This window comes from Salvelinus alpinus, chromosome 22, assembly GCF_045679555.1.
Source record: "Salvelinus alpinus chromosome 22, SLU_Salpinus.1, whole genome shotgun sequence".
Taxonomy (NCBI): Eukaryota; Metazoa; Chordata; class Actinopteri; order Salmoniformes; family Salmonidae; genus Salvelinus; species Salvelinus alpinus.
The window spans coordinates 51644825-51656983 of NC_092107.1; the positions used below are offsets into that span (position 1 = coordinate 51644825).

Consider the following 12159-nt stretch of genomic DNA (forward strand, 5'->3'; position numbering starts at 1 on the left):
TATTCAGCTTTAAGGGTTCTGATCCTATTTATTCAACTTTAAGGGTTCTGATCCTATTTATTCAGCTTTAAGGGTTCTGATCCTATTTATTCAGCTTTAAGGGTTCTGATCCTATTTATTCAGCTTTAAGGGTTCTGATCCTATTTATTACACTTTAAGGGTTCTGATCCTATTTATTCAGCTTTAAGGGTTCTGATCCTATTTATTCAACTTTAAGGGTTCTGATCCTATTTATTCAGCTTTAAGGGTTCTGATCCTATTTATTCAGCTTTAAGGGTTCTGATCCTATTTATTACACTTTAAGGGTTCTGATCCTATTTATTCAGCTTTAAGGGTTCTGATCCTATTTATTCAGCTTTAAGGGTTCTGATCCTATTTATTCAACTTTAAGGGTTCTGATCCTATTTATTCAGCTTTAAGGGTTCTGATCCTATTTATTCAGCTTTAAGGGTTCTGATCCTATTTATTACACTTTAAGGGTTCTGATCCTATTTATTCAGCTTTAAGGGTTCTGATCCTATTTATTCAGCTTTAAGGGTTCTGATCCTATTTATTACACTTTAAGGGTTCTGATCCTATTTATTACACTTTAAGGGTTCTGATCCTATTTATTCAGCTTTAAGGGTTCTGATCCTATTTATTCAACTTTAAGGGTTCTGATCCTATTTATTACACTTTAAGGGTTCTGATCCTATTTATTCAGCTTTAAGGGTTCTGATCCTATTTATTCAGCTTTAAGGTTTCTGATCCTATTTATGAAACTTTAAGGGTATCTAATTCTATAGAGTTAGGGTTATTATGTATTGTATACCACAAGAGGGAGTCCTCTGTCCTCACCTGAGAAATGAGGTTATAGATACTACCAAACTCTGTGCCATTACGGGTCGCCCTGAATCAAAGGGTATATCAGCTGCCCCCACGGGAGGCTGCTGAGGGGAGGACGACTCATACGAATGGCTGGTAACAAGGTGAATGGAATGGCATCATGGAGGTGTTTGACGTATTTGACACCATTCCACACTCTTCCGCTCCAGCCTTTTCCATGAGCCCGTCCTCCACCAACTAAGATGCCACCAACCTCCTGTGGTTGCACCACATTAGACTACTAATATGGCACTATTCATTTAGGTGGGAAGATGCTGTTTTTTCCTTCAACAAGTCACCGACTCTTATTTCTCGTCTAAAGTAATGTACTGTACATTTTTTGCCAGATAGCATCAACATGAACATCAACACACAAACAGTAAAACTAGTACAACAATAGGAATGACAACAACAACAATATAATCAACAAAACAATAGCAAATATAATGTGTAGTTATAACATTCATATTACTATATAATTATGAGTATGAATATAATTATTAGACTGTTATGAGACTATTATGCTATATGACATTCAATTGTGAAGAAAAAACATTTTGAGTAACCTAAAATTACCTGTGTTTCCTACTTAGTAATAATTAGAATACCAATAACAATACAAAAACAGATTTTAAAGTGTTTTTGAGTGTCTCAATCAGTTTGATTTAGGTGATCAGCTTTATACGGATGTCTGTGCTGAGTGGCCACATCAGTCAGTCAGTGGCTGGTAATGTGTGTGTGAATGCTATGGACTCAAATGCAACGTCCTGCCTTTTCCACAGCGCCGATACTGGAGTCATGATCTGCCGTTTGTTCGAGGACGCGTCCTCTGTTTTCAACCCTACACTCAAACGTGAAAACCTCGTATGGTTTATCACCGCTGCCGACCCAACCACCCTGAAATTGCACCAGACGCGGAACGGTTGTTAAACACCGGGAGGACCTTGCGCAGTGCTAAAAAGGAGCAAGCGGTTGCAGCCTCTTCGGGGAATGTCGGTTGGCCGTCACTCCTGACACCACATCGGCCTCCTCAGATATCAACGAAAAATGGGGTAGGAAGACGACATCTTCCTCTTGTACGATGTCATGGCCAGCATGGCATTACTACTAGCAGTCATTTTGGCACGTTTGTTAACGCTCGACATGATATATTCCAAAGCAATAACACGCAAACCCAAATTAGCTAGCAAGCTAGTTGCGAAACCAGTTCCAACAAACGGATTGACGTGCAGATGTGTGTTGTGTGTTGTCACCATCGCACCGAGACCCACGGCAACGTCAGCTTGCTAAATGCTAACTGGCTAGCTATAGCACACCACAGCGCAGTGACTGTTAACATTCTGGTTGACATCAGGCCCATGTCCATGTGACCGTTTTCACATAATATATTAATAAAACTCTACCCAGACATAGCTAACTATATAACTATCAATGTTTATGTACGCGTGTGGATTCATGATTTAATTATCCAGACAACGTTAGCTAGCTAACGTTACATTCCTAGACAGATGTACGACTTTAGCAAGAAAGAAAACTATTAAGCTAGCTTACGTTAGCTACTCAGTTAGCTACAATGTCGGGGACTGTCAAATAGAGTCGGTGGACACGGGCACGTTAATATTTTGGCGAGCTGGTTAGCCTGATACAAGTAGTCTGCGTGATTATCAAACAAGCAGTACACTTTAAGTCTTTAGCATATGAATTACCTAACGTTAGGTAGATAGCTAATGTATGTATTTCGGGCAAATATATGTATACAGCTAACTTGCCCCAACGTGACTATCAGCTGTGAAAAGTAGTTAGCTACGTTAGCTAGCCTACTGCGATTGTTTTTAGCTAGCTAACGTTAGCTAACTGCAACTTGGCCAGGTCCATGCATGCCTACACTAGGGTATACTTTGCCCTCTCAGCCTGGCTACATATAACTTCAGTTCCTATGTCGTCAACTTGGAGAAGGTGGCCAGTATTTCCATGTAGAACCTGCAAGAGGTTCTGGTTGTGTCTGGTTCTCAAGAAGATTTGGTCATTTCAGTCCTCTAGCCTAGAGAAAATCAAAAGGTATTTGTCACAAGCGCCTGAATACAACAAGTGTAGACTTTACCGTGAAATGCTTACTTACAAGCCTTTAACCAACAATGCAGTTCTATAAATAGAGTTAATAAAATAATAATGCACAAATTATAATTCACAAATTAAACTAAAGTAAAAAAAAATATATAAAATCATTCAAAAAGTAACACAATACATTTACATAACAATAACGAGGCTATATACGGGGTACCTGTACCGAGTCAATGTCCGGGGTACAGTAGGTGGGGGTAAAGTGACTATGCATAGATAATAAACAGTGAGTAGCAGCAGTGTAAAAACAAAGGGGGTCAATGTAAATAGTCCAGGTGACCATTTGATTAATTGTTCAGCAGTCTTATGGCTTGGGGGTAGATGCTTTTAAGGAGCCTTTTGGTCCTAGACTTGGCACTCCGTGCGGTAGCAGAGACAGCAGTCTATGACTGGGGTGACTGGGGTCTTTGACAATTTGTTGGGGCCTTCCTCTGACACCGCCTAGTATATAGGCCCTGGATGGCAGGAAGCTTGGCCGCAGTGGTGTACTGGGCCGTATGTACTACGAGCAGTTGCCATACCAGGCGATGATGCAATCGGTCACGATGGTGCAGCAGTAGAAACTTTTTGAGGACCTGAGGACCGATGCCAAATCTTTTCAGTCTCCTGAGGGGGAAAAAGTGTTGTCGTGCCCTCTTCACGACTGACTTGGTGTGTTCATGCAAGAAGTGACTGACTGAGGTCTTGAAGATATACCTACTAGATGGTGAAACAATGCATTGGACCAAACTCCTCCACAACGGTTTCCCCATCAGACAGGGATCGGAGATTTCAAGTTCTCACCAATACTTTGCTACCAAATCAAATGTATTTATAAAGCCCTTCTTACATCAGCTGATATCTCAAAGTGCTGTACAGAAACCCAGCCTAAAACCCCAAACAGCAAGCAATGCAGGTGTAGAAGCACGGTGGCTAGGAAAAACTCCCTAGAAAGGCCCAAACCTAGGAAGAAACCTAGAGAGGAACCAGGCTATGAGGGGTGGCCAGTCCTCTTCTGGCTGTGCCGGGTGGAGATTATAACAGAACATGGCCAAGATGTTCAAATGTTCATAGATGACCAGCAGGGTCACACTTCCTTTCTTCCATTATGGCCTCAGTGATATACATGCGTCTTACCAACCAGAATAACACAGTCACAAATGTTATGTCACATGTTTCGTAAACAACAGGTGTAGACTAATGCTTAATTACAAGTCCTTTTCCAACAATGCAATGTTAAAGATAATGATTAAAAATAGTGACACAAGGAATACATACACAGTGAATAAACCAGCACTGTAAATATCTACTAACTAGTGTTGACTGGCATGGTTAATACAGGTGTAATGTTAACTACTAACTAGTGTTGACTGACATGGTTAATACAGGTGTAATGTTAACTACTAACTAGTGTTGACTGGCATGGTTAATACAGGTGTAATGTTAACTACTAACTAGTGTTGACTGACATGGTTAATACAGGTGTAATGTTAACTACTAACTAGTGTTGACTGGCATGGTTAATACAGGTGTAATGTTAACTACTAACTAGTGTTGACTGGCATGGTTAATACAGGTGTAATGTTAACTACTAACTAGTGTTGACTGACATGGTTAATACAGGTGTAATGTTAACTACTAACTAGTGTTGACTGGCATGGTTAATACAGGTGTAATGTTAACTACTAACTAGTGTTGACTGGCATGGTTAATACAGGTGTAATGTTAACTACTAACTAGTGTTGACTGACATGGTTAATACAGGTGTAATGTTAACTACTAACTAGTGTTGACTGACATGGTTAATACAGGTGTAATGTTAACTACTAACTAGTGTTGACTGACATGGTTAATACAGGTGTAATGTTAACTACTAACTAGTGTTGACTGACATGGTTAATACAGGTGTAATGTTAACTACTAACTAGTGTTGACTGACATGGTTAATACAGGTGTAATGTTAACTACTAACTAGTGTTGACTGGCATGGCTAATACAGGTGTAATGTTAACTACTAACTAGTGTTGACTGACATGGTTAATACAGGTGTAATGTTAACTACTAACTAGTGTTGACTGGCATAATACAGGTGTAATGTTAACCACTAACTAGTGTTGACTGACATGGTTAATACAGGTGTAATGTTAACTACTAACTAGTGTTGACTGGCATGGCTAATACAGGTGTAATGTTAACCACTAACTAGTGTTGACTGACATGGTTAATACAGGTGTAATGTTAACTACTAACTAGTGTTGACTGGCATAATACAGGTGTAATGTTAACTACTAACTAGTGTTGACTGGCATGGTTAATACAGGTGTAATGTTAACTACTAACTAGTGTTGACTGACATGGTTAATACAGGTGTAATGTTAACTACTAACTAGTGTTGACTGGCATAATACAGGTGTAATGTTAACTACTAACTAGTGTTGACTGGCATAATACAGGTGTAATGTTAACCACTAACTAGTGTTGACTGACATGGTTAATACAGGTGTAATGTTAACTACTAACTAGTGTTGACTGGCATGGCTAATACAGGTGTAATGTTAACTACTAACTAGTGTTGACTGACATGGTTAATACAGGTGTAATGTTAACTACTAACTAGTGTTGACTGGCAGGTGTATTGTTGTAGTAACATAGGTACTATGTAGTAACAACAAAGTAGTGCACAGCACTATAGTACATGTGGTGTGATTCGGGACACATGCTATGTGGCTCGTCAGGTGCATTGGTGTGTCCCCCAGTCTTTGTTGTGATCACTGACTCAGTCAGTTTTCACCGTATTGAGCCTGAACAGGAGACCTGGTTAAATACGGTGTGTTGGCAGGCGGCTGCACTGTGGCTCTGTGGTACTGTAACACAGTCTTTCCGTCAGTCAGTCTGTGCAGTGCGATATCCTAGACCTAGAGACCTATATTTAGCCGGACAGAGTCTGTAACCTGATCTGAATTGTCTTTGAGGGCTGTAGAGCAGGAAAGCAGACCCATCACACTTTTGTAATTAAAAAGAAAATAGCCTAGCTAACCCATGTTGTGGCGGACTGAGTTGTCGTCTTGAGGATCTCATCAATAGAATTCAATCAAATGTATTTCATAAAGCCCTTTTTTAAAAACTTCTGCTAGTTGTCACAAAGTGCTTTACAGATACCCGGCCTGAACCCCAAAGAGCAAGCAATGCAGCGGCACAGTGGATCGGAAAACAATCATTAGGCATTGAAACACACAGATAATCTGACCGCCGATAGATACTTATCACAGTACGAAGATGTTCCTTCTCTTGCTAGAACGAAAGACGTACCCGCTGCGTACCGACGAGCCTGCCATTTCTACTTGCTCCTCAGTGGTCGACAACTTGACTTAGAGCCAATCGGAGAGCACGCACCTCCACGTGGGGGAGCCGACAGGAGTGACAACAAAAAGGAAAAAATATTTTCTTCTAGCTTTCGAATTACATGCTAACGTTAGCTAGCTAGCTAAAAAAATTGGCTAAGGGCTGGCACTGGCAGTATGGGATTATGGAGAGTAAATTTAATTTAAAAGAAATTGTATTCTTGCTAGCTGGCCATCTGGCAAGTAGCAACATGGGCATTCTACAACAATAGCAACATTAGCGCAGCTAGCTAGTTAGCAAACATCGGATACCTACAAAGCAAAATACACAGGGACTAGCATTGCCAAACCAGTCTTAAGAATGCAACACTACTGCCACCTTCTGGTTTGGAGTATTTTAACAAGGCTGACGGCTTCAAAATCTGTGCGGCGTCAACAGAAAAGAGAGACTGCTCAGAGGTGCTAAGTACTCTTGGCAAGGAAACGTTTGACAATCTTACTGATGTGTGGAACCCATTAGACGGAACCTACAGAGAAACCAGGGGTGGCCAGGTCACTGTAAAGGGAATAGGATTAGATTAGACAGAACCTACAGAGAAACCAGGAGGGGCCAGGTCACTGTAAAGGGAATAGGATTAGATTAGACAGAACCTACAGAGAAACCAGGGGTGGCCAGTTCACTGTAAAGGGAATAGGATTAGATTAGACAGAACCTACGGAGAAACCAGGGGTGGCCAGTTCACTGTAAAGGGAATAGGATTAGATTAGACAGAACCTACAGAGAAACCAGGGGGGGCCAGTTCACTGTAAAGGGAATAGGATTAGATTAGACAGAACCTACAGAGAAACCAGGAGGGGCCAGTTCACTGTAAAGGGAATAGGATTAGATTAGACAGAACCTACAGAGAAACCAGGGGTGGCCAGTTCACTGTAAAGGGAATAGGATTAGATTAGACAGAACCTACAGAGAAACCAGGGGTGGCCAGTTCACTGTAAAGGGAATAGGATTAGATTAGACAGAACCTACAGAGAAACCAGGGGTGGCCAGTTCACTGTAAAGGGAATAGGATTAGATTAGACGGAAGGAACCTACAGAGAAACCAGGAGGGGCCAGTTCACTGTTCACTGTAAAGCTTTTAGGATTTGATGGGAAGACCAGATCCAGTGCTGTTTAGGTTTGTGGGAAGACCAATCCAATGCTTATATAGAGTCTGCAGGGAAGACCAGGATCCAGTGCATTGTAAAGGTTAGTGGGATTAGACCAGATCCAATGCTTTTAGAGAAACCAGGAGGGGCCAGTTCACTGTCCACTGTAAAGCTTTTAGGTTTGTGGGAAGACCAATCCAGTGCTTTTAGGTTTGTGGGAAGACCAATCCAATGCTTTTAGGTTTGTGGGAAGACCAATCCAGTGCTTTTAGGTTTGTGGGAAGACCAATCCAATGCTTTTAGGTTTGTGGGAAGACCAATCCAATGCTTTTAGGTTTGTGGGAAGACCAATCCTGTCAGGGTTGTGTGCAGAGAAGTATCGGAGTCAAGCGCAGGACACAGGTGTTGAGCGAAACCACAACGTTTACTCAAAAATTCAGCAAAATTCCTCAAATGGAATAATAACAAACACACACGTATTAACAACAACCACTAACGCCACAAACAATCACGGACAAAACAGAAATGAATGCCAGAGGGTTAAATAGGGAACATGATAGGGGAATTGAAACCAGGTGTGTATAATACAGACAAAACAAAACGAAACTGAAAAATGGATCGGTGGTGACTAGAAAGCCGGTGACGTCGACCGCCGAACACCACCCGAACAAGGAGAAGGGCCGACTTCGGTAGAAGTCGTGACAAATCCAATGCGTTTAGGTTTGTGGGAAGACCAATCTAGTGCTTTTAGGTTTGTGGGAAGACCAATCCAATGCTTTTAGGTTTGTTGGAAGACCAATCTAGTGCTTTTAGGTTTGTGGGAAGACCAATCCAATGCTTTTAGGTTTGTGGGAAGACCAATCCAATGCTTTTAGGTTTGTGGGAAGACCAATCCAGTGCTTTTAGGTTTGTGGGAAGACCAATCCAATGCTCTTAGGTTTGTTGGAAGACCAATCTAGTGCTTTTAGGTTTGTGGGAAGACCAATCTAGTGCTTTTAGGTTTGTGGGAAGACCAATCCAATGCTTTTAGGTTTGTGGGAAGACCAATCCAGTGCTTTTAGGTTTGTGGGAAGACCAATCCAATGCTTTTAGGTTTGTGGGAAGACCAATCCAGTGCTTTTAGGTTTGTGGGAAGACCAATCCAGTGCTTTTAGGTTTGTGGGAAGACCAATCCAATGCTTTTAGGTTTGTGGGAAGACCAATCCAGTGCTTTTAGGTTTGTGGGAAGACCAATCCAATGCTTTTAGGTTTGTGGGAAGACCAATCCAGTGCTTTTAGGTTTGTGGGAAGACCAATCCAATGCTCTTAGGTTTGTTGGAAGACCAATCTAGTGCTTTTAGGTTTGTGGGAAGACCAATCTAGTGCTTTTAGGTTTGTGGGAAGACCAATCCAATGCTTTTAGGTTTGTGGGAAGACCAATCCAATGCTCTTAGGTTTGTGGGAAGACCAATCTAGTGCTTTTAGGTTTGTGGGAAGACCAATCCAGTGCTTTTAGGTTTGTGGGAAGACCAATCCAATGCTTTTAGGTTTGTGGGAAGACCAATCTAGTGCTTTTAGGTTTGTGGGAAGACCAATCCAATGCTCTTAGGTTTGTTGGAAGACCAATCTAGTGCTTTTAGGTTTGTGGGAAGACCAATCCAATGCTCTTAGGTTTGTTGGAAGACCAATCTAGTGCTTTTAGGTTTGTTGGAAGACCAATCTAGTGCTTTTAGGTTTGTGGGAAGACCAATCCAGTGCTTTTAGGTTTGTGGGAAGACCAATCCAATGCTTTTAGGTTTGTGGGAAGACCAATCAAGTGCTTTTAGGTTTGTGGGAAGACCAATCCAATGCTTTTAGGTTTGTGGGAAGACCAATCCAGTGCTTTTAGGTTTGTGGGAAGACCAATCTAGTGCTTTTAGGTTTGTGGGAAGACCAATCTAGTGCTTTTAGGTTTGTGGGAAGACCAATCTAGTGCTTTTAGGTTTGTGGGAAGACCAATCCAATGCTTTTAGGTTTGTGGGAAGACCAATCCAGTGCTTTTAGGTTTGTGGGAAGACCAATCCAATGCTTTTAGGTTTGTGGGAAGACCAATCCAATGCTTTTAGGTTTGTGGGAAGACCAATCTAGTGCTTTTAGGTTTGTGGGAAGACCAATCCAATGCTTTTAGGTTTGTGGGAAGACCAATCCAATGCTTTTAGGTTTGTGGGAAGACCAATCCAATGCTTTTAGGTTTGTGGGAAGACCAATCCAATGCTTTTAGGTTTGTGGGAAGACCAATCCAATGCTTTTAGGTTTGTGGGAAGACCAATCAAGTGCTTTTAGGTTTGTGGGAAGACCAATCCAATGCTTTTAGGTTTGTGGGAAGACCAATCCAATGCTTTTAGGTTTGTCAGAATTATTGAACAAGTTTACACTTCAGGAGATAGGAGAGATTACTCGGACGCACCCTTGGTATTTTGTTGCTGACAAAGTGTTGCTTTTCTGGCTAGGTGATCTGAGACTGGCGTTGGGATGAGTTACAAGCAGCACAGTCAAGGTGAAGCTATGAAAGACTAATGTGATATTGAGAGGCAGAGGGAGAGGAGACACCACAGTACATGGTTGTAACAGCAGACTTGGATCTATAGGCCTAGGCAAGGCCTTCATCTGGACTAACCTGGGTTGTTATGAAATCAGAAGGACTTGCTGTATGTAAACACATATTAGCCTATCAGGTTAGGCCTCTCTGTTTAACTTCAGGAGTTAACTGTCAGGTTAGGCCTCTTTTTGTTTTACTTTAGGAGTTAACTATCAGGGTAGGCCTCTCTGTTTTACTTCAGGAGTTAACTATCAGGGTAGGTCTCTGTTTTACTTCAGGAGTTAACTATCAGGGTAGGCCTCTCTGTTTTACTTCAGGAGTTAACTATCAGGGTAGGCCTCTCTGTTTTACTTCAGGAGTTAACTATCAGGGTAGGCCTCTCTGTTTTACTTTAGGAGTTAACTATCAGGGTAGGCCTCTCTGTTTTACTTCAGGAGTTAACTATCAGGGTAGGCCTCTCTGTTTTACTTCAGGAGTTAACTATCAGGGTAGGCCTCTCTGTTTTACTTTAGGAGTTAACTATCAGGGTAGGCCTCTCTGTTTTACTTCAGGAGTTAACTATCAGGGTAGGCCTCTCTGTTTTACTTCAGGAGTTAACTATCAGGGTAGGCCTCTCTGTTGCTTTTAGGAGTTAGCTCTAGGGGTAGGTCTCTCTGTTTTATTTCAGGAGTTAACTATCAGGGTAGGCCTCTCTGTTTTACTTTAGGAGTTAACTATCAGGGTAGGCCTCTCTGTTTTAATTCAGGAGTTAACTATCAGGGTAGGCCTCTCTGTTTTAATTCAGGAGTTAACTATCAGGGTAGGCCTCTGTTTTACTTCAGGAGTTAACTATCAGGGTAGGCCTAACTATCAGGGTAGGCCTCTCTGTTTTACTTTAGGAGTTAACTATCAGGGTAGGCCTCTCTGTTTTACTTCAGGAGTTAACTGTCAGGTTAGGCCTCTTTTTGTTTTACTTTAGGAGTTAACTATCAGGGTAGGCCTCTCTGTTTTACTTTAGGAGTTAACTATCAGGGTAGGCCTCTCTGTTTTACTTCAGGAGTTAACTATCAGGGTAGGTCTCTCTGTTTTATTTCAGGAGTTAACTATCAGGGTAGGCCTCTCTGTTTTACTTTAGGAGTTAACTATCAGGGTAGGCCTCTCTGTTTTAATTCAGGAGTTAACTATCAGGGTAGGCCTCTCTGTTTTAATTCAGGAGTTAACTATCAGGGTAGGCCTCTGTTTTACTTCAGGAGTTAACTATCAGGGTAGGCCTCTCTGTTTTACTTCAGGAGTTAACTATCAGGGTAGGCCTCTCTGTTTTACTTCAGGAGTTAACTATCAGGGTAGGCCTCTCTGTTTTACTTTAGGAGTTAACTATCAGGGTAGGCCTCTCTGTTTTACTTCAGGAGTTAACTATCAGGGTAGGCCTCTCTGTTTTACTTCAGGAGTTAACTATCAGGGTAGGCCTCTCTGTTTTACTTTAGGAGTTAACTATCAGGGTAGGCCTCTCTGTTTTACTTTAGGAGTTAACCATCAGGGTAGGCCTCTCTGTTTTACTTTAGGAGTTAACTATCAGGGTAGGCCTCTCTGTTTTACTTCAGGAGTTAACTATCAGGGTAGGCCTCTCTGTTTTACTTCAGGAGTTAACTATCAGGGTAGGCCTCTCTGTTTTACTTCAGGAGTTAACTATCAGGGTAGGCCTCTCTGTTTTACTTTAGGAGTTAACTATCAGGGTAGGCCTCTCTGTTTTACTTCAGGAGTTAACTATCAGGTTAAGCCTCTCTGTTTTACTTCAGGGGTTAACTATCAGGGTAGGCCGCTCTGTTTTACTTCAGTAGTTAACTATCAGGGTAGGCCTCTCTGTTTTACTTCAGGGGCTAACTATCAGGGTAGGCCTCTCTGTTTTACTTTAGGAGTTAACTATCAGGGTAGTCCTCTCTGTTTTACTTTCGGGGTTAACTATCAGGGTAGGCCTCTCTGTTTTACTTCAGGAGTTAACTATCAGGGTAGGCCTCTCTGTTTTACTTCAGGAGTTAACTATCAGGGTAGGCCTCTCTGTTTTACTTTAGGAGTTAACTATCAGGGTAGGCCTCTCTGTTTTACTTCAGGAGTTAACTATCAGGTTAAGCCTCTCTGTTTTACTTTAGGAGTTAACTATCAGGGTAGGCCGCT

General features: G+C 41.7%; 1 protein-coding gene across 2 annotated transcripts in view; it reads left to right on the forward strand.

Moving 5' to 3' along the window:
- The first annotated feature begins 1582 nt into the window (after window positions 1–1582).
- Window positions 1583–12159, forward strand: part of bcl9l (bcl9 like) — a 138059-nt gene continuing 127482 nt past the window's right edge. For both annotated transcript variants that reach the window (XM_071360301.1, XM_071360303.1), the window contains exon 1: window positions 1583–1916. The gene's annotated coding sequence lies outside the window, so the exon portion shown is untranslated. The remainder of the gene's footprint in view (window positions 1917–12159) is intronic.